Genomic DNA, 23,850 nt, shown 5'->3' with positions numbered 1-23,850 from the left:
AAACTATTTTGAACCTAATTATATTTTTGACCTGTGCTACCTCTTGGGGTAAAAAGTTCTATAAGCTAATTACCTGTTGGTTAAAGAATTAACTATAAATATGATAGAGCTATATAACAAATGGGGTCATTCTCCTTTAAAGATATAGTAAATAAAAAGATTTTCCTTTAAGGTAAAAAAAAAATCATGCAAAGAAATTAGAAATGAATTTGCTAAATTGGACATAGGATGTGTTATTATTTTTTTAAAACTAGAAGTCTTTAAAAAGATCTCTGGACAAGAGAAGATAGGTTTGTCTCATTTTAGTACAGTACATGGGTATTCTTAATTGTACAAATCTATGCTGACTCTCATGATTTTCAGAGAATTGATTTCTTCCTTCTTTTCTCCATTCTTTCAGCATATAACATTAGGGAGTGCTTGTTTCCTCCCATACCCTCCATGTGAAGTTATGGGAAGCATTCCAGGGTAATCTGAATAAGCTCACTAATTTGTTCCCCAGAAGGACTCATGGGGCTTGAGAGTCAAATGGGGAAAATTTAGGGTGCTTTGTCAAGGTTTTAAGCACAAGAACTGCTTATGTAGGCTGGAAACACAGTGCTGAAAGTGTTACCCTGTCACAATCTGTTGTCCATTATAGAGACCATTTCAGGCACGTGAAGGGTGAGAAAGGTCTTGACTCTTAGGTTAACTTTAATATATGGTGAGAGATTTGAAAGAACTATGGTCTAATGGAGAAGCATCTGAGTGGAAGCCCTTTGGTCTGTTGTCTACTTTCAGCATGATGGAGAAACTCTTCTCAGCTGTATTGTTATGGAATTCACAAGAGAGTAATTTTTTGTCCCTAGGAAAAAAATGGATGGTAATTATGCCTGCTTGGAGTTTCATAGAAATGCAGGCCAAGCAACATAGAAGAGCTCCGAGGCAGCAAGTATCTAGAGAACAGATGGAGAAGTTGAGACCAGGGAATGATGACTGGCTCCAATGATCTACATTGCCTGCTGTGGAGAACAATTACCTGCTTCACCTGTTGAGAGCCACAGAAGGTTACAAGAGACACAGTGATAGGCACCACCTGCTTTGAGATGTGCAAAGCAGCATCAGGCAGAATGCACTGAGGAACTCAGAGAAGGCAATGACTCCTAAGAGCATGCACTAGAACATGGCTGTGACTGATGCTATCCAAGTCTTTGCTGATGGACAGATGGCATGATTTTCTTCCATGAACTCTGAAATGAATTCTCTTTGTTTCTTTGATCTGTATGTAAATTTCTTTCAGTTTTGTGAACTATGAACTTGCAAAGAGTCTTGGGGATCATTCATTGGCTCATGTCACATCCTGAAGTTTTCATGGATGAGTTGAATGAGTTGGGAATGTGAGAAATCCTCCAAAATCCTCTGACATGAGGGTTACAGGTTTATGAAAACACATTTTGTTTTCTTTAAAAAAATCTTTGATAAATGATGAACTTCATGCTCTTCAGAAAGGTAATTACCATATTGGCTCAATATTACAAAGTGCCCTAAGGCAAAAATTCCCTACTCATCACAATCTACCTGAGAAATAAATGAAATGTAGGGCCTGCTATTATGTATTTACTAGAAATGTAGTGGTTCTATCACATGAAAAAATTTTTTAAAACCAGGTATTTTTTTCACTTTTTCTCTCTATTCATCTATTTTTTTTTTTTTACTTAGGAACTTTATATAGTTACTTATTACTTGAAAAATACTAGAATTAACACCTAGGTTAGGTGAGCTCTTGGGCCCAGAGCCTATTTATCCTGATAGACAGAAAGAGTTAGCAGATAGCAAATCAATTAGAAAATATTTATTAATTCTAATGTTTATTCAGTGATGTGCTATGTAGTGAAAGAAACCTAGACATATAAAAGATGATCCTGAACTCAAGAAGCTTTTAATCCAACTAGAGGATAGAGATGAACGCACATGAAGCAACAACAAGCTGTAAAACACAATATGTAATTCATTCCTAAATTGTGTATTACAAACTCAAAATACTATAGCAATTCAGAATAAAGGTAGGATGAGCCTGAGAAGTTAAGAAGGCTCAAGGAAATTTCATGGACAGAGGTGAAATATGTGACATGTTCATTATTTTACAAAACCTGCCTATGGTGGAAGCTCCCGAATAAGTTGGGTTATTTTTTTCCTTAAAAAGTATTTAAAACAATCCTGAGACTTAATTGGTTGGAGGCAGAGGGGGAGGGGTGCTAAAGGCTTGGGTTGTTGGCCTCGCGTTGTGGTCATCTGAGTACAAATAGGCATTTGGCACTCAAGTTGCTCTCTAAGGTTGAAATGGTAGACTGCAGTGGGAAAGTTAGACTTAGGAGAGTTTCACTCAACTTGAACAACTTATGGTGTCCTCAATGCATATCCTTGTTGAATATCCTCTTTTCCTTTAGTTAACCATTGGATGAATTGCAAGTGTCTAATTTTGTTCCAATATTGAACCTAAATTATGAGAGCAATGATCCAGTCCAGAACATAGTCTGAGTAAAGGATATATATTGGGCAGTAGCATAAAAACAAACAAACAAACAGTCAGCTAGGGATACAACAAAGCTATACACCAGCCCTTCTTACTCTAGATTTATAAGCCGGTGATACAGCAGAGAGAGTCTTGAACTTGGACACAAAGAACTTGAGTGTGACTCCTCACTGTGCTACTTCATCTGTATAAACTTGACCAACTCAGCTTCTCCATATTTTAGTTTCCTCATCTGTAGGATTGAGAAACTGGACTATAGCACCACCAAGTTTACTTCAGGTTCTAAATCTTATGACTTTTTTGTGGAGTTAAGTAAACAATAACATTATTGTTAAAAATTAAAAATTATCAAGAAGCAACAATTAGGAAATTAAATGTCAGAGTTCTGGTTACAATCCACAATACACAAGTACATATTAACTCAGTTATTCAATTAAGCTTATTATTTGACAAGAACTAAACTAAGAGCAGAGAATATAAATATAAGTAGAAAGACAATACTGCCTTTAATGGAGAAAGACAGCTTATGAAAGGAAGCTGAAATGGAGGGGCAGGGGAATGGTAATCTATGGTTTGGGTATGGTAGAGGAGGTGAGGATTACAGCCTGGAAAGGAAGAGACATGGCTGGGCTAGGTACCCTCCTTAAATGGAAGTTCTGGGAGGAGTCATCCAGTCATACAGAGATTGGAGTAGAGAGTACTTACAGTGCATGAGTTTCTGGGCTAGAATGAGGTTGTAGGATGAACTGGGGCATAATGAAGTCTCAGGTAGAAGCCTGGAGACAAATAATAATCAATATTAGATTAAATAAGACCATGTGTGATCAAAGTCTTGATCCCTGTTGTATGAGACCTTCAGATATGCTTATGAAGTTCAAACCCTAAATCATTTATGGATAAGTCTCAATAATTTCACTTTAGGCCAAATATCTTATGTGAAACAAACAATAATCCTCAAAAGCAGTGTGTAAACAGGACATTAATTAGGAATTTACTAATTATTTTTTCTTAGGCCCTTATGAGATGTTCAACTGTGAGCACAACATTACATTAAAAACAAAGAGACATTATGGAAGTGACACACAGTCACAGGGTGGCATACTTAGATGAAACAAGGGATGACTGAAATGCTTCTTCCTTCAAGATGACTTCATGAAAGAGATGGTGTTTTATGAGCTGCGTGAGTGAAAGAGAACTTGTTTAAAAAGACAGCATTCCAGGTAAATGGTCCTACTTGGGAGAATGTTTGAGTCAGAAATTGTAGATCGTTGTAACCTTGACTTATTAACTATTCATTAAATGAATGGCCTGATCCAGAAAAGGATATTTATTTGGCTTATCCAAAGGAAAGGAAGGGGTCTCTTGAGAGATAGAAGCAGAATATGACTGTAATTTGGGCAGCTCAGGTAAAGATTTGAAAGTAGAAGAGAAAAATATAGGCAGCATGATAAAACATAAACAGGAGGAACTGGTAGTCAGGAGGTTTTGATCTCACTTCTGACTTTGCCACAAACTAGGCATGTGACCACCAGTGAACTGTTGAACCTTTCTAGGCCTCAATCTCCTCATCTGTATTCTGAAGAATTTGGATTCAATGATCTTTAAGGTTGCTTAGAGCTCTACTTTATATTACACTGTGATATTAGACCTGGTGCAAAGCCATTGTTATATTCAGCTTCAAGGGAATGATGCAGATCAAAGGGATGGCCAGAAAAGAATTTAAACCACAGTATCAAGGGTAGACCAGGTGGGGCTATGCCACTAAATTATTCATTTTATAGTAACAAAACATACCTTTGAGGTGACTAAGCCCCAAAGAAATTAATGTCCTCTTCAGTTTTAGGTTGACATTGACTTTGAATTCTACTCATATATTTTGATGTTTCATTTTTGAGTTCTCTTCCTCCCTCCAGCCTCTGGTTGCAAACCTTTTTATTTAGGAGACCAAATGAGTATGTTTGCCAGGAAGAAAGCATTTCTCTAGACTCACATCTCTATTTTCTTCCTGATTTAGAATGTTTAAAAGAAAGCTATGGCCAATAGGAAGAAATGGAAGGATCTCTCTCCTGCACAGCCCATAAAATATTTATAGCTATAGAAAAGTGGAGTAAGTTATTGATAGAGTCTTCTATAGTCTTCTATATACCTGGAAAAAAATTATAGTGAATATTCATCAATCCTATTTTTCTATATTTCATGGGAAATAAGAAATTATAATTCCCATTTTATGAGTTTGCTAAATACTGCCATGGCTTATCAATGGCACAGCAGCTCAGTGACTTTTCATCCTCATGCACAATGCTTTTAAGTCAAGGAAGAACAATTCTTCTTGTGGTGTGCATCTACACATTCATCCCTTTCCTTCTCCAGAGATGGTTTAAAATACTATTTGCAACTGGCCCCATGGTTGGAATCATGGAGCCATGCCCCTTCCTATTGAAGAAAGTCAATGATTCTTTTGTTATACCTTCTAACCCAATTGATGACGTTAGATGGAAGTTTACAGGAGGGCCCTCCTCAGCACCTCCCAACAATTTAAGTATAATTTTGGGAGTGAGGCTTTGAAATTGAAAAACCACAAAGAAAAGCCGAGGACCAAAGAGGAGTACACGGCTAGCCCACAGCACCACTGACCCAAGAAGTTGCATGGCTCCGGTTCCCCAAACACAAGGTTCAGTTTGTGGCCACTTCATCACCAGCAAAGGGATGGAGAGGGAGAATGCTTCCCTTTTAGTCAAAGGCAGTGGGTAAGCAGAGCACACGGTTCAGAGGGTCATTAGAAAGCATCAAAGGAGGCAGCCTCATGATGGTAATAAGACGGCTGTGAGGAAATAAAGTGGGCATTGATCTGCACTATCGAGTGTGACATTTTAACCGAAGCTAAAAGCCAAGAGCAAATCTAGCCTTCTTATTCATCTGCCTGCCTGTTTTAGTAAATTGTCTTCCCCCTCTCTCCCCAAACCACTGGCCTCAGAGGTCACTTCATATTAGCTGGCTTGTTAATACTGAGGCAATCAATACTTAATCAACAAGTAATGGGATTTTGCAGTCATCCTGTATGATCTTTCAATAAAGCCCAGAATCTATCTCAGCCCATTCAGGGCCTGACTAAAGGTGTACAATTGCAGCAGAGCGGGGATTTGATGGTCTGATGCTCTTGGGCTGATCTGCATCTTATTAAGAAGCCATGCAGCCACTGTCCTTCACCCCTTTGTTCCTTTATCCCCATATAATGCAGCATGGCACAGAAATCCGTCATCTTAGCGTTACATGAAACAGAAAAGGAATTAATATTTTCTTGGTGGATGATGTTTGGATCTCTTTGGTCATGAGATGCAATAAAATAAAGTTAAAATAAATGAAGAAATGTAAAGAAGAAAAATGGGGGAGGGAGGGTTAAAGAAGGAAGAATGACAGTTCTAATGTAATGTGTTAAACAAGGCATCTAGAATCCCAACATGTCCGACACCCTGGGCTGCCTGGGCTCTTGAGCCCTGCCTTCTTCCATTGAAATAAGAACAGAAAATCACATAGCTTTTTAGCTATGAATATCTGTAAAGGATTTTTTGAAAGTGATTCACTGGGTTAGGGATCTTCTGCTAGAGAGAAAGAATGTATTTGGGGGAGACACAGTCATCAGTTTTTCATGTTCCCTGGGGATGCTGGTGAACATGAGTTGAATTCACTAGGATTAATGCAGTAGGCTCCTTGCAGCCCTCTCCAGCCCCATTTTTTTCCCCTTTCCAGATTGTTTTATACATGGCCCCCAAAATAACTTCCTTTAAATATTGTTTTCGTGGTGGATAGTGTGAAAGAAAGCACAAATACAGTGGAAAAAAAAGAGCAGATCCAATTTATCATCCCAGTTCCACCATTGCTTAGTCATGCCATTTAATCTCTTTGGACCTTAGTTTTCTCATGTATGAAATGAAAGGGTTGGATGAGATCATGAGGAAGGTTCCCTCCAGACCTGAGTCTATAAGTCTATGTCATTCATTTAGTTAAAGACCTTCATTGACTCTGTCTTCCCTAATACCAAATCTAAACTCCTTCATTTGTCTCTCAAATCTGTTAATAGTCTGACCCTTTATTTTCTACTGTGCTCCACAATAGCACCATGGACTCCATTCAGACATAATTCCAGCTTCCACGACTTTGATAATGTTATTCTCTGTACCTGGAGTCCCTTCTCGGTCTTTTCAGGGTCTACACATCTTTCAAAGTTGAGCCCAGATTCCACGATGACTTCATTACCTGACTTCTCCAGACTTCCTTGCTGTCCTACTCATCTGGATACTTAAAGCACTTACAGGCCATATCACATGATTTATTAAATTACATAGCCTCATACTGCTTCATTAAAAGAAATATACTTTTAAACTTATCTTTAGTAGATTCTTAAGCTTCTTGAGAATAAGGATACTATTGTCTGCTTCTTCTGTATTCTATACTGCTTCTGACATTGAACTTGGTACATAGTAGCACTTCACTGCTTTAATGGTTTTATAATCTCTTTGTGGACACTCTCATCGATGGGACATATGGCAATCTACACATGTCTTCACAACCTGGGTGACTCTTTATCATGGCTTACCATAAATCCTCCATCAGAGATCCTCTGAATATCCAGGGAACCTTTTCCTAGGTCTCTTCTATATGATCTAAAAATTATGTTTTTTTCTTAGAACAAGTTCCCTTTCCCAATACTGTATCACTTTTATGGTAGAGATATAAAATAAATGTACAGAACCAAAGACTATTTTGTATTTTTCTTTGTTTTAAGGATTGACATGGCCAATGAATTCATCAGCAAATGTCCAGCCTACTGGTAATGACCCTGGTGATAATTAATGTAGGTTGCTTTTTGGAACCATTGACAGGACCATCCTCTAATCCTTTCCAGTGTAGTAGTACATAAGAGAATTTTTGCTCACTGGCATAACCCTCCAGATCCCAGAGTCATCTTCAAGCTACAATAAGGTATTAAATCCTCTTTCTAAAGAGGATTTAATAGACAACTTAGTGGCATATGTACTAATTATACTTTTATAATTAGTATAGTTTTATCTATATTCTAATTATAATCAACAGATTAGTGGGAAGCTGGCATAAACACTTTACAATTATTCTCATTTTTATAAGTTGACTTAGAAATACACACATATGTCAAAAATATTGGAAAGGATCTAATAAATTAAAATTAATAGAGATAAATCTAAAGTTCTGTGACTCATAGAGAAACGAAGTCAAATTAAAAAGTTGAGAAACAATAGATATAGTGGATCAAATGCTTGTTTTGAGTTCAGGAATACATGAGTAAAATCCTTCAAGTACTAGAGCTGTGATCCTGGGTAAGTCACTTGATTGTGGTCCCACCTCCATATGACTGCTCAAGTATCAACTATCATCCTTGCTTCTCCCTCCACATCTTCTCATCACCAGACTAAAATTTCTGAGTTTTTTAACCAAGTCTTAGAAGACATAAATGATCTCTATCCTAGTTGTTCTTTTCTGGATAGTTTTAAAAGTTAAAATGGGTGTTTTTTAAATAGATTTTTATTCATATTTGTTTTTACATTGTCTATACTACTTTCTGTATCTCATCTAGAAAGACTGCCTCCTTTGTTAAAGAAAAACAAATTCCTAAAAAGTGGAAGAAGAGACAAAAAACTCAGCAAAATTCTGAATACTTTTAATTTTATTAGGGTCCTTGCTAAATAACATGTGACACCCAGAAATGTTGCCATATGAAACGAGTGAAAAGTGCCACTGGACTTGGAAGCAGGAAACTTAGTTTTAAATCCTGTCTGTAACCCTTATTAGCTATGTAACTATAACCTCTCTGAGCCTATAAGTTATAGATGGGTTGAAATATGGAGCACAAACTAATGTTGACAGGTACTAAATGTGTTGAAATCCTAAGGTACAATGCATCAGATTTATCCTTTGCCTAAGCTACTCTTAAGTTGGTAAGCTCTTTTAACTCTTTCTGGCCACTGAGTTGTCGTTATCAAAATTTTCTCAGCTCTTCCCCCTTTTTTTTTCTATAGATAATGTCTCCAGGGAGCGGTGACTCTTTCTTTCTATGGCAGTGTGATTCAGAGACCTACAGAATTATGACCAATAGGATTCCAGATATGAAGAAGCTAAAAGTAGCTAAAGTGTTGCATTGCCTGCCTACTTTCTTTGGCATTATCAGGTCCCTCTATAGATCCATAAACTCACTTGGTCACCTGCTGATTTGCATCCTGCCACCTAGGAGAGCTGTGATGCTGGCCAATGTTGTCTCTTAAGGAGTTTGACTGTAAAGGTCAATAGTTTTATGATCTGTATCCTTACAGAGGACATATCTCAACCAAACAGAAATATTTCTTCTTCCTGAAGCCAGGCGATTTTCTGACTATAAACTGTGCATTTCAGCATGGACAACTGCTATACCTCCATTCTATTTGGAGTGTATTGGCACCAACTTCTTATGCCATCTCTTATCAGCTCTAGAAAATGGCCTTGTTTTCTACTGCATTATCTTTTTCCCCTTTCTTTCTGTCCTGGGTTTAGATGTTGCACATTTTCATGTGGGACTTGGGCTTTATCCATTGGGACCAAGTTGGAAATGTTTGCTATCCTCCTGACCTGAAGACAATGGCAGGGCAGGTTGGCATGACTTGCATTCCACCCTGGGCTTAGCTGTCATCAACATGCCTGGCTAGAAACTCATTCCAGCCCCAGAATCCTTATACTCTTGGCCCTGGCTCAGATGACATAGCAGAGCTTGGCTGTGGGAAGCTTGACTGGATAAAAGACAATAGTTTAGATTTGAAAAGTGAGTCTAGGAACTCATGAGTTACTTGATATCTTGGGTAAATCTAGCTCTATCCTTTTCTATTTATAAAGGCTCCCTCAAGGGCTGGACAACCTCCACAAAATGACCTGAGTCCACTTAGAATTATCAGTCAAGTTCCCCAAAGACTCCAAGGACTATAGAAAATACCAGTTATATAATAAAAGACTAAACAAATGAACTACTGGTTAACCCAAATCTATATTATAGCTGGAGAATTAACTGGCTAATTCCTGGTAATATTCTTGGGGAATAATGGAAAGAAAGAACACAAATATTCCCTCCTCATGCCCTAGGAGAAGTAGATTACCTGAAATTTCATCTCCACAAAGGACTCAAATTTGGATGCTCTGCACTTTTCCAACTCACCCTCAGTAGCTTTTCCCTTATGATTGGAGATCCAGAGTATAGAAAACTAAACTCTTCCCAAAGCCTTCCTTTATAGAGAGATGACAACCTTCCTAGTATTTTTCCATCATTTTTCATTTTCCATCAGCTTCTGTGCTTAGCTTTGACTCCATGGAATAACATGATCTTGCCAGGTACACCCTACCCACCTCCCCACTTTCAGCTTCCTTTGGTATGTTGTTTTCCCCCATTAGACTGTAAGCTCCTTGAGAGTAGGGGATGTCTCTTCCTTATTCATATCCCTAGGATTTAACACAGTTCTTGGCACATAGTATGTGTTTAAAAATGTCTACTGAATTGAATTAAAAATAATTCTAATAAGACAAATATTTTCAACCTCAGCTTTAAACATTGTAAAATAACACTTGTAGGTCATTTAAGTTTTTGTTTTTTTCCAATGTGTGCCCACTTCATCTCATTTTCATTATTGTTCCTCTAGGCCCTCTTGACATGAAATACTTTCTTGCTCTTGAAGCTGGTGAGGAGAGTATTCATGATGCTATCATAATGCCATAAGATCTTGGGTTCAAATCCTGGTTTTACTATGTAATTTCTGTGTGAGCTTGGATAAATCATTTTAATCTCTATAAGCTTCAGCTTTCTCATCTGTAAAGTGAGGGGATTGATTCTGATGGCCTTTATGGTCTTCTTCAGATCTAAATCCATAATCTTATGACTATGAGTTTGAAATTGACTAAGATATTCTGAACATATTAAATTCATCTAGCATGAACTCTCAAAAAAAGTCACCAAATGCCTACTTCCTATGAGTCTGTCATTTAGAAAAAGAGTTGGGTGAGGGGTAGACATTGAAAGAGAAAGAAGGATGATTAGGAACACAGGAGAACCACAAATATCCGTGACATCAGATGGCATTAATTTAGTAGAGAAATATAATGAACAGAATAGAAGAGGAAAGAATAGCCTTTGCTGTTTCTACTCTACTCATTTTAGATGTTCTCTATTATCTAAGACAGGATATTTACATTCCTCATGCCTTTGTTTCTTCATTTGTAAAAGAGAGAAATAGATAGGCTTGTATGGGAGGTGTATATGGATAGTCTGTTCAATGGGATCCAAGCATGGACTAACTCAACTACTATTCACCAATCTTTCTTATTATTCTTAGCATCAAAGGCAATGAAGCATCTAAGTTATTGAAACACTAGCTGTCTGAAACCCTCAGCTCTAGAGCTAAGAAGCCCAGACCTAATGATGTCAAAGGAATTAGATCCTGGGATTGGGTAAATTAGCTGTGCCAATTGGAAATATTACAAAGTCATGAACTGCAACACTTATTCTAGCCAGCTTATTGGTCTAAAACAAACGATCACAAAGAAAGTGTGCATAAAGAGGTAAAATACACCCCCACTACTCGGGGAAAAAGACATTTCACTGATAGAAAGAATAAATTTAAAATCATAAGGTGTCATGTGGTTTACAATATGGTGGGATGGTGTAATGCTTGTTTTCTGACTCATTTTCCCGCCCTGGTGACAATAAAACAAAAAAATAATGTCAAATTATAGTATCTGTAATTCCACAGATAAGACAAAAGTCTTTCAATCCAAGAATGACAGTAGATAGTTGAATGACTTTTATAAAGCTCCCAGTTACCCTTACAAGCCCAGCCAAATCAGCACACTGAATGAAAGAAGAAAAAAAAAGTTGACCTTTAATGGTAGACTCTATCTCCTCTCCTGCTGTCTGTGATTTAATATGGATTACTAATATTACATAAGTAATGGGAAAGACTGACCCTTCTTAGCAATTTCTGCAGAAATGGAGGACAACTATGATTAGATAGATAGATAGATGATAGATAGATAGATAGAGAGACAGAGAGAGATATCTAGACATCTCTATCTATAGAGTTAGCTAGAGATATAAAATTTGATATTGACACAGATCTCACTAAAGAGGAAGGTGCTTCTGTGCCAAAGGGAAAGGTGGTTAGAAAACTAGCATTACCAAGTGTTTTCTTAGTATAGCTTGTACAAAGAAGAGATACACTTGGGTCCTCATACTCTTCAAATTCCAGAGAAAATGCATAGGCCATCCAGTTTCAGGGTTTGGTACAGGAAAAATATATAATTTTCATAAATTGAAAGAGGAGATAGTGAGCAGAGAGGAGGAAAAGTTAATACAAACTTCTTGGAATAGAAGAAAAAAACTGAAAGAGAAAAAAAAATGCAAGTGAGCCAGAAGAGGCATAAACATAGCTCCAAGCAGACAAACCAACAGATTATAGCAGAAAAAAGAAATATGAAGTACACCTCAAAATATTACAACATAAGTATTATACTTTAAATAAAAGTGAATCAAAAATGAGAAAGAAAATAAGTTCTTCAGCTTTCCTGATGAAAAATCTCTCCAAAGAATTAGAAGGTTTGAAAAAAAATGAATGACAAAATTGAAACTCAAAAGCATAGTTTGAAGAAAATTTTGGAGAAGAGAAGCAAAAGGCACTAACTTTGAACACATGAAATTTGTATAAGCCAAGCACTAACTCTGAAGAAAAAAGTGTAGAAAGCAACAGAGGTTTCCCAGAAAAAAATGTAAAATTAAAAAGTCTGTATGTAATAACAGAAGAAAAATAATAAAATGCTCAGAAGTTTTGAGAAAAGATGGGGAAGTACTGGAATGGTATATAAATCAACTGAGGAAAAGTAATCTTATTGACACATAATACACTTTATAACTTTTTATGTCTTTAAAATATCTTCTTTTTGAGACAATCACACAATTTGACTGAGTTTTTAAAATTTTAACATATATCCTTTACTTTGTCGTAAAAACACACTTTTTCACATGGATATTAAAGCTTACTATTAACTTAATCTTCCATTTTCCCACATCTGGCCTTGATTGTAACCTATAGTTGTTCAATAGAATTTACATTAGGCAAGTTCATAGCCCATTGCTTATTTTCCGGATTATTTTCTGAAATCTATCCAGAATAGATTTCTTAACTTTTTTGCTACATGTGACATGGTACAGGGGCATGTTCTAGTATTCCACAAGCAATTGGAAATTTCTATAGATCTGGAACAATTCTACTTCTCAGGAGATCAATATATTCACTGGCATTCATTATTCTCTCAAGGAGGAAAAGACTTCCAGTCTCACTTAAAGTTTAAACAAAATTTTTCTAGACTTGTTTTTGATGAGTGTTATAGAATGATGCAAGATGTTTAGATCTTATAGGCTCATCTATTCCTCTGACAACATTTCTGGTATAGTCTTGAATAAAAAGGAGTTTAATTAATGAAAAATTACCTTCCAATTTGCAGTACTTTGTCTTTTCCATTGTAATGCCCATAATAAATATTTTACTCTGTTTAGTGATAGTCAGTGATTATTTTCCTACTGGTTTTCTTTCTGTTTATCCAACATCAACAAGTCCATACCATATTCTAAAGGAATTGCTGCCAACTCTCTCAGTATCCAGGTCTCTAAAGAACTTAAGGCATTGTGGTAGAGCAGAGAGTAATATTCAGTGGTCCACAGGGTATACTCCACAGGGCAAATGGCAGTGCCTAGGGGTCTGAAGGTTACAATAGAACTTCAAATGATGAATCTTATTGACTCTTAGGGATCAGTGGTAAGGCAGATATTAAAAGCCAATGGTTCAAATGGTAAGTAATTCAGTTTGGCTAAATTGTTAATAAGGTTGATGCACAAATATATCATTTTTAGTGTTGTTCCATTTCCTCAAACTATTTCTGCTTCTAATGTTGACTCATTTGAAAATACTAAGGACTTTAGTAGCAAAAAAACAAAAACAAATAAAAAAACAGAAAACAAAGCCAATCTTTTTTCAGGTCTTTAGCAACTGTGCTTCTTGATGAAGTTGGAGCTAATACACTGACAAAAGGAGTTCCTAGGGGTTCATCTCTCTTGGAGTTACTTCTCTGGACAATGGAGAAAGAAGAATATTCATGGTGGGGAGATTGGGACATGACCACTAAGAACAGTAAAGTCTGTTATAAAATTTCAGTACATCTCTCTAATCTTCTGCCTTTTCTCCACTCAGACAGCCATCACCTTAGCTCATGCCTTCATTACCTTTCACTAGACTATTCTAATGACCTCTTAGTCTTTTTGCCTCAAGTCTCTCCCCACTTAAATCTATTCTCCACCGTACTGAAAAAAATATTTTCCTAAAGTACAGATCTGATTATTTCCCTTTTTTATGCAACAAATTTGATTATATCCTTATGGCATCTAGGAGCAAGTAGAAACTTCTCGATTTGGCATTTAAAGATTTGTCACTACCTAGTCTCATCATATCTTTTTAATCTTACACAGTGTGCCCCTTTCTCAGGTCTAATTCTTTCTAAGATCTAATTACATTGTTTTATTGTCATTCCTCACCTCTTATATAGCGCCTCCTGTTTTCATGCCTTTGTACTCACTAACCTCCATGATTAGAAAGCTCTCCCTCTTGAAAGTTGCTTCTTTGAATCCTTGGTCACCTTCAAAGTTCACCCCAAGGACTTTCTTTTGTTGGAACCTTGCCTGGTACTCCCTGCCCTCTCCCCTCCCCCCAGTTCATTCCCTTTTAAGGTTATTTTATCTCTGGTTTTCATATGTGTAATATATTTACCCATTCATGTATATTTTCTCTCCTTTTATAAAATTTGAAGTCTTTGAGAGCAGGAGTACTTTGGAGATTCATAATAAATGCTTATTGATTGGATTGATTAATTCACTCAGGATCCAATAGCTGTAGGTCCCCACTTGTATGGGGAAATGACTAAAATTGAATGGTCTACAAATATAAAACAAGAATATTTGATTTTTAAAAAAATCTTTCTTTTAGTAAAGAGTTATCTCATTAAGTGAAACTATAATTGTATACTCTTTTGGTATTGTTCTCAAACTCAATGTAGATAATGCTCCTTTAATTGGCTCAAAGGAGCTCAAAATCAATCAGCTTTACAAACACAAAAACAGAAAGTCATGTACATAATTGAGAGGATCTATTGACATTTTCAATCCTTCTCGGATCCTAAGCTTACTATGAATTAAAGTATATGTTAATTGACTAGCTCTAAACTACTTTCATCCAAAATCTCCCTTGAGTTCCAACTGGTCCAGGTTGAGCTCTCTTTATTGGTATCCCATGAAATCCCCTCTGATTCATGTCATAAAATCATAAAATTTTAGTAATTGTCATTGGAGTAAACATAGAAAGGATTAGGTGCACTCCTTCTAGTGTCAAAGGTTTCTACTGCGGCTGACTGTCTGGGTTAGTAGCACTTGGGAACATCTTTGTAGTAATATATCAGCCATTCAGCATGCTTCATGTGGACAAGTCTAAAGGGAAACTTGTTTTATAAACAACACATTTTTTTTTTCAGGGATAACACTACCCTGACTACCTTGTAGTACTACTTATAACTAGTGGAAATCCAAAAGAAGCCAGACATTGAAGCTTTGGGTGTCTGATAGAAGTAGCCAAACCTTCAGAGAGCCACAAAACCCTTCCTGATGCTCTTACTTAAGGTAGACCACAATCAGTGGTGTAGGAGACCTGTGATATGATTTTTTTTTGCATGAGGCAGTTATGTATTATTGTAGTAAACATGTCTCTCAGAGGTATGTTAGGATTACTGAGACCTTTTAAGCATAGTTTAGGGTAGGCAACATTTTGTAGTGCTATTGACTTCAGATTCATATGGACACTATGGATATTTCCTCTACAGGCACCAATTACTAAAATCTCAGTTTTCATTCAAAATGACCAATCTTGATGCTTAACAAATATGCATTTGATTGAATTATTTTTTTTTAGCTAAGCCTTAGTACAGATATTTTTAAAAGCACATACTTTACAAAACGATTCTACGAAATGAAAATCTAATTTAAAACAAGATTTTAAGAAAAAAACCACCTTCATAGAATATGCATAAATATAAATGACAATCACTCATTGTATCATCTTTTTACCAATTATTATTTGCCAGTCTTAATCCCAAATCGTTGTCTTGTTCTCACTTTTGTATATGATGCTTCCAATTGTTCATGCTCAGGCATACCTTGGTAAGTTTTTCTTTCTCAGAGGATGGTTGCTCTTCTTACTACTGTCCAAGCTTTGATGTTTCTTGGCTTTAGGTATCAAAGTCTTTCAATGAATAACAGTAATAACTGTATAGCATATGAAGGTTTGTGAAGCATTTTGCAAATATCTCATTTTGTCTCCATAACAACTCTATTATTACTCCCCACTTTACAGATGATTACTCTGAAGCTGAAAAAATTTAACTTGCCCAGAGTCACACAGCAAGTAAGAGTTTGAGGCTTAATTTGAACTTGGGTTTTCCTGCACAGTGCTTGACACATAGTAGGTATTTAACTACATGTTTATTGATTGATTGATTGGCCCCAGGTCCAGCGCTGTATCTAATGCACCACCTAAATTCTTCTTTGTTTTGGAAACTCAGACTTCGTTTGGTTCATGAAATTGCTCTAGGTCACACAAACAGTGGGAGGACTGGCACAGAATCCAGATGTCCTGGCGTTAGCAGTTTTCCATTATATCACCTAGGTGTATAAACAACATTGATGAAAGAGTTCATTGAATTTAAAGGGAAATGAATCCAAGGGCTACCTTACAAAAGAAAATCACCTGGAGTTTATTCAGACTGTGACCCACTGAGGCATGGTGCAGATGTACCAGCAACCAAAGCTCCCTTTCCTGGACTCAGCATCATTCCTCCTATTCAAACAAGTGAAAAAATGGTGCCTCTCTTCAGAGGTGACAAATTGTTCTTTTACCACCCAAAAGTCATGTCCCAGCCAATGCCTTCTGGCAAAATATTTACCGTGCTTTATCCCAGGCTTGGAACTTTGGTTGGTCAGCAAAGCCAATTGGTGACTGTGACCAGTTGGAATTCCAGAGTCTAGGATTCAATTAAATACTGTCTTTGCTTTTTATCCAAGTCTCTGGACTGCCAAGGGAAAATCAGTGTTCCAGAGGTTGTACTTTATATAGCCACAAGCCTGACCTCTGAGTGCCTTTAAAGGCCTCACATACTTAAAGGTGCATTACTAGGCCTAACACTAATTCACTATGATAGCTAAAGTGCTTTGTGTATACCACAGGAGACCAGAATCCCTGGAGTATCCTGGAGTTAGCATTATTCAGCTTGCATTTAGTATTGGGAGCCAGTCATGAGTGAAAGTAGGGGAAAGACCATTTGCATATTGCTAACAATAAGGCTACAAAAATGATTCCAGATGCACTGAGCTCAGAACTTCCCTCAGCAAATAATTTGCCCAAGGCCTTGAAAGCATGGAACAAGACAAGGTACACTCTGGTGGAGGGATTTCCCAGGATGGTCTCCTGCTCTGAATCTGAGTTTACAGGTTGCAAAAGAGGACCTGAGACCAATTTTAATTCTGAACAGGCTGAACATGATTTATTAATTCACTTTTGAAATAACAATTGGAGTAGGGAAGGTTCAGCTGAAAGCCTTAATTACACTGGAAAATATGCCTCAATGTAGCCTGCCCCTATCAAGGACCTAGAACATGTAATTATCATAATTTTCAATTTTATTATTATTATTATTTGAAAAAATTGTGATGGAGAGCAGAATCTATCAACTCCAGTGATCCAACTTCAAAGCAATGTCTAAATGGAATTCAGGCATTCAAAGAGATGATTTGGTTACCTTGCTTGTTAGGGCCTCTTTCTTTAAAAAAAAATGTATCTACATATTGGACTTGACCAGACTTGGGCTTTAGCTCCTTATTGTCTGTGGGAACCAGCTTTCTATTGGAACCTCCTGATGTCTGGAGGTACACAGGTGCCAGAGGAATGACAAGGTCCTTTTGGGATTGATCCCTATAAGGTTTATCTTTTGGGGAAACGGTCTTTGAGGTCATGTCTCCACAATCATGACTATTCAATGACTGATTTTCTCATCAGCAAATATGCAAAATGTATGTATGCATGTATTGTATGTGTCCCCATCTACCAATAGGTTTTAGATTTTTTTATAGATACACTATTTTCAAAGATGAATGTTGCATGCCTCCTAGAAATCAAAATATTTGCTTTTATTCACCATGAATTTCCTGCAGAAAATGAGTGAGAAAAAGAATCAAAGGCTCAAAAAGAGCCAGAGAGAGAGAGAGAGAAACTGAGAGATAAAAAGAGACAAAATGAGAAAGAAGAAAATGAGAAAAGTGTGAGAAAAGAGCGAGAAAGCAAGACAAAATGAAAATAAAAGGAGAAAAATAAAGATAAAATGAGAGAGAGAAAAAGAAAAGGGAAAAGATGGGAGGAGAGCTAGAAGGAGTGTGTGTGTGTGTGTGTGTGTGTGTGTGTGTGTGTGTGTGTGTGAGAGAGAGAGAGAGAGAGAGAGAGAGAGAGAGAGAGAGAGAGACAGAGAGACAGAGAGACAGAGACAGAGAGACAGAGACAGAGAGAGAGACAGACAGGGGCGGAGAGACAGAGAGGGACAAGAAAACAGAGTGCTAGAGAGATAGACAGAGTCCGGGAGGAGATATGAATGGAGAGAAAGGAGTAAGGATGTAAGTAAAGTCAACCACTTTGGTAAATATAAAACTCGAATATTGAAATTTTCATCTCCATTTGCTCACTGACTTGCTGTCACTTGGATACGTTTCTCTGTCTTAGAGTTTCTTCCTATAAAATAAGGGACCTGAGACTGACTTACTCCCTCTCAGTAAGACTGGAATGATTATAAAGATAAGTCAGATTTCTCTCAAATTTCCTCTTTAACTGCTTTTCTGGATTTGGAAAGAGAGAAGGATCCCTTCCACCTCACTTCAGGTACACTATCTTCCTGTTAATTTCTAAAATAGACTCACAGCTCACATCTCTTTATTGTAAGGTCATTTAAGTCCACCTCCTTAGGTGAGCTCCCTGAGCTCTTCCTCACACAGGGCACTTTATTTTCTATGTCTTTGCATTGACTGTATTCTGGATGTGCATAAGCTGCTTCCTTGCCTTCGTCTCAGAGTCTCCTATTTCCTTCAAAACACTGCTCAAACCACAGTTTCTGATTCTTCTTATGTAAATTTCCTTTAGATTTTCTTTATTTGTATATGAGGGGCAGGATGGTATAGTAGATAGTGAAGTTGCCTCCAAGTCAAGACATCTTGGGTTCAAGTTCCACACTGGGTGCATAACAGCTGTGTGACCCTGGGCAAATTCCTTTACTTCTCCTTGACCTAGGAAAAGCTCTAAGAATTTAAGTTGCAGAGAAGTTGCCAACCTACATTGGGAGAAGGAGTTTCCTTACTCAAAAGTTCCCTATAATGATAAAATCACAGGTCCAGTTCCTATCCTTGGCAAATAATTTTTAATTTTGTCCATGTGCTACTCTGTAATAGAATATAAAGTCATTGAAGATGGCATTTGGCTCATTTTGTTTTTGCATTCCCAGTACCTTGCTCAGTGTCTGGCATGAACTACTTCCTTACTTTCACTTCTTAGGGTCCCTTGCTTCCTGGTATGTAACAGATGCTTAATAAATACTTATTATTGATTGTTTCATTGGTGAAAGCTATCCCAACCAGTTGAGCCGTTTTGAGTAAACTGATTGGTTCTTTCATTCTAACTATCGGTCAGTTCAGTAAAAAAGCAAATTTAGGTGTTTACTTGGTCCGGTGTTTAACTTGAACATAAATGATCTGCTTTCCAAATCTCAGAGTCTTTGATTCAAGAATGCTTCTACTCCAGAACCTCATGCCAAATGGTACCTAACTATTCTTTTTTTTTTTTTTTGGTTTTAAAACCTTTATTGATACTACTTCCCTTACTTCTTCCCTCTCTGTTCTCTCTTTCCTTCTCTTTTTCCTTATTTCTTCTTCCTCCATTTCTCTTTTTCTCCTCTCCTCCCCTCTCCCTCCAACTCTTTCTCTCCTCTTCCCTCCATTTCCCTTCCCTTTCTCCTCCAATTAACACACTGACCATATTTTAAAATAGAGGGTGGTGGAGAAGTTGACAGGTATTTATATAATACCTACTATGTGCCAGGCATTGTGCTAAATACTTTTTTGCAAATATTATTCCATTTGATCCTTGCAACAATCCTGAAAGGCAGGTGTTATTATCCCCATTTTACAACTGAGAAAATTGAGGTAAACAGTGACGGGGTTACCTACCTTGTAAATGTCTGAGTCTTCATTTAAACTTAGATTTTCCAAAGTTAGGTCCAGGACTCTATCCACTGTGCCACCATAAGCCTCATTGTCCACCTACAGTTCACAGCTTCATGGAGTTGTGTTTTGAATATGTTAAAGACTTCCGAAGTTGCTCCACTCCCTGTTTTGTGTTTTAGTATAATGGAAAGAAGCTCATTTATGTTGTGTAGGACTTGATCTTATAAAAGCATTGTTCTCTTTCTATCATCTCAAACAAAGGACAAATTGTAAGCCTTATGTTAATATACATTGGCCTAAGAACTGTATTAGGATCATACTATACTAAAACTGAAAAAGACATCAGAGATCATTTAATTCAATTTCTTTCTTGTAAAGCTTGGGAATCTGAGCCCTAGAGTCTGAAAGACTATCCTTAGATCGTTCAAATAGTGGTAATGACCTTGGAAGAAGGTCTTTCGCTCAGGACATTCCATTATACCATGATGTCTTCCATTCAAGCTGGGCAGGAGGTGATGTATCCACTGTACTCTCCCTTGCTGAAGGAAATGCTGGTGGTCATTTTCTCCAGACTTCTGATCCGTCCTCTGTAGCATTACAGTGGATGGACCATTTTGAAGAAGGGAATTAAGTCAGAAAATTGTCACTTGCTCACTTGAGGGAGACAGACTTTGGCAAAAACCAGAAAGCTTCATGAGGATTTACAGGAGAGGATCGAAAAAGAAGACCATGTATGTTCTGAACATCCACATTTGACTATTATTACTGGGTGGAGAAAATAAAATACCTTTAAAGGAGAAGCAAATATTCAATTTGTTCATCTTTTTCTTGGCAAAAAGATTAGATTCTATTTTTTTCCTTCAGTATATCTGATTGACAATGCTTGACTTTTCATTTGGATTTTAAGAGAATATGCATGTATATACATATATACACACATATAACATGTGTATGTATGTGTGTATACTTATCTATATATATGCCTATACTTATATAATACATGTAGGTATTAACTAATGTGAATAATCAATCCCCGGAAGTGGTTGCATTATTTAAACTCACACTATTTTGAATTAAAATTATGTAAAATGTGGTAATCTTTTATAGACCAATGGAAAGATATAGTGCAAATTCAAATAATGTGACTATTTCAGGGATGGTGGTGGTGATTTATTCATTATTTACACTAATTGGGACCCAGTTCTATATGTGTGTATTTTAATACATCTTAATAACTTTAGTAGATTAAAACTGCACTAGGACTTTTGGAACATCCTGCATATTCTTTCTATATATAGATTTAAAGGACAGTACCAAGCACATAGTGCTTATCCAATATTTATTGATTGATTGATATTGATCTATGCTGCTATACATACCATTGATAAAAGCATTAAACAAATAGATCCCTGGTATATACCATTTGAGAGCTCCTTCTAAGTTCACATCAAGACATTAAAGACTACTACTTGTATTGTGTTATTCTATTGGTTTCTAATCTACCTAACTAGGACACTGCCAGTTAAAGTTATTTGACCAGGGTCCCATAGCCAGTATGTGTCAGAGACACCACTTGAATCAGGTCTATTTGTTTCTGAGACCAGTCCTCTTTCCCTAATTCTATATTTCTTTTCCTTCCTTCCTTCCTTCCTTCCTTCCTTCCTTCCTTCCTTCCTTCCTTCCTTCCTTCCTTCCTTCCTTCCTTCCTTCCTTCCTTTCTTCCTTCTTATCACTTTTATTTTTTTCCTTTCTTTTTCTCTCTGTCTCTCATTTCTATTTCTACCTGGCAGATGTCATAGGATCAATATCTACCAGATTTCTTCCCCTCCTCTGCCTTCCAATAGTGATTAGGTCCTTAAAAGGTGACACATTTGTCTCTTGTACCCAGCTGACCTCTTTCTCTTTTGATTGGGGCTTCCTGGTCATCTGAAAGAGGCATAAAAAGTCCTACCCAGGACTGGTAGTGTCTCCAACCTGGTGAATGTTTGAAGACCACAGGGATCATTACACTCTGCTGAATAGGTCTCTATATGGACTTGAGATGGGGCCCTGTGTCTGGGATCTAAGGATCACTCTGTCTTCATTTAATATCCTTACTATGTTATGGTTAAGTAAACCTTCTCTTGTTAACTATTCAATGACTTATGAGTACCTAATTTTGTTTCAATGTCATTAGAACTAATAGAAAGCTGGCTTCAAGACTGCTTTTAACTGCTAGATTAAGGGATATAAAACAAAGAAGAAATTAGATTAAATAGAAGTTGGAAAAAAACCATTAAAGGAGGGACAGAAAGTATTATAGACTCCACAGCTCTTCACTGATACTAGTTCATTGATTGGAATTATTCCTCACCCCACTCCAATCTATCCTCCAATCATCTGTCAAATTAATCTTCCTAAAGTGTAGATTGGACCATGTCATCCACCTATTCAATAAACTCTAATGGGTCCTTATCACCTATGAGATCAAATATCAAATCCTGTTTAATTCAAAGTCCCCTCCAACCTTGCCTGCCTTCTTTTACTTTATTTTCCCCACATACTTTGCAATCCAGTGCTCTTCCTCATACAAGATTCTCTGTCCTCAGCATTAGCATTTTTAAGGGCTATTCTCCATGCCTGGAATATTCTCTCTCTCTTTATCTCTGCCTTCTGGTTCCCCTGACTTCCTTCATGCCCTGGATAAAATCCATCTTATTTGAATAGTTTTCCCTGGTCTCTCTTAATTCTAGTGTCTTCCAACTATTGATCATTTCAATTTATCCTGTATACACCTTATTTTTTTGTACACACTTGTTAAAATGTAGTCCCCCTCATTAGAGTGTAACTTGAGAGCAAAGATCATGTTTTGCCTCTCTTCATATTCCCAGTGCTTACTACAGTGTCTGGCATATAGTAGGCACCTAAAAACACTTATTGCTTGGTTAATGTGAGCAAAAATACATTGAACCAAGTATTACCAGATCCTGGTAAGTAATTTAATAATCTCACTGACTTACACTTCTTTTTTTAAGTGAAAATATAGGATGCAGTGTTCTATAAAGATTATCATTAACTTAGGCTAAACTCAATTTTGTATGTAAGGCCTGACAAATTCTGCTAGCACCATAAATTCCTTGGCACCTGGATTGAAGAGGAATAGATAGATACTCCTTGTGCCATAGGTAGCAGAAACGAGTGGCTATATCATGATGCCCAATGCTAAATAGAATATCTAGAAGAACAAAAGCACACACGATTGCATTTGAAAATAAAAGAGCAAGAGAGAAGGGCCCGTCTGGCACTCTAGCGGTTTGCCAACATTACCATAACTGTTAGTACATTGGGTCACCGTTCCATATGTGGTGGTTCAGTGGACAAAAACAAAGATAGAAATGGTCTGTGCTTTAGGCCTTTTCGGTTACTGCCATCCTCAGTTTTCTCTGGGAAACCAAGTGGTTATTAAAGTGATGATTCATAAGTATTTAGAAAAGAGACTCAGTCCCCAAAACTAGCAGCAGAATGGTCAAGCAGAGGAAAGACACCTGGAATTAAAGCCCTAGAACTCGGCTTCAACTCTCGGCTCAGTCACTTCTTGCCTGTGTAAGCTTGAGTAAATCATTTAATGTCTTCCTTCAGTTTCCTCATATGTGAAATGCGGGGACTACATTAGATGGGTGACCTCTGAAATCTCTTCCTGCTCTCAATCTAAGATCCTGTGGAAAATATTGACAGCTTATTTTTGTATCATGTTTTAATATTTGCCAAGTATGATATGTATCCATGTATATTTATATCATACATACACACACATATAATGTGTATATGCATACACATACTTAAATGTTTATATACATATAAGGACACATAGGAATATATGTGTATCTGTATATGCATGCATCACATTGGATCCTCAAAATACAAAATAACCCTGTAGGAGGTAGATTCTATTATTAGACACATTTTA

At 36.9% G+C, this 23,850-nt stretch overlaps 1 long non-coding RNA gene across 1 annotated transcript; it reads left to right on the top strand.

The window, feature by feature from the left end:
* The first annotated feature begins 540 nt into the window (after positions 1 to 540).
* On the top strand, positions 541 to 10,097 carry LOC140520986 (uncharacterized). The gene is made up of 3 exons (XR_011972741.1): positions 541 to 1,488; positions 3,525 to 3,732; positions 8,563 to 10,097. It is a non-coding gene; the product is annotated as an uncharacterized lncRNA (long non-coding RNA).
* The last annotated feature ends 13,753 nt before the right edge of the window (positions 10,098 to 23,850 follow it).

Source organism: Notamacropus eugenii, chromosome 1 (genome assembly GCF_028372415.1).
Source record: "Notamacropus eugenii isolate mMacEug1 chromosome 1, mMacEug1.pri_v2, whole genome shotgun sequence".
Taxonomy (NCBI): Eukaryota; Metazoa; Chordata; class Mammalia; order Diprotodontia; family Macropodidae; genus Notamacropus; species Notamacropus eugenii.
The sequence above is the reverse complement of the archived record's forward strand: the minus strand, read 5'-3'. Positions and strand labels throughout refer to the sequence as shown.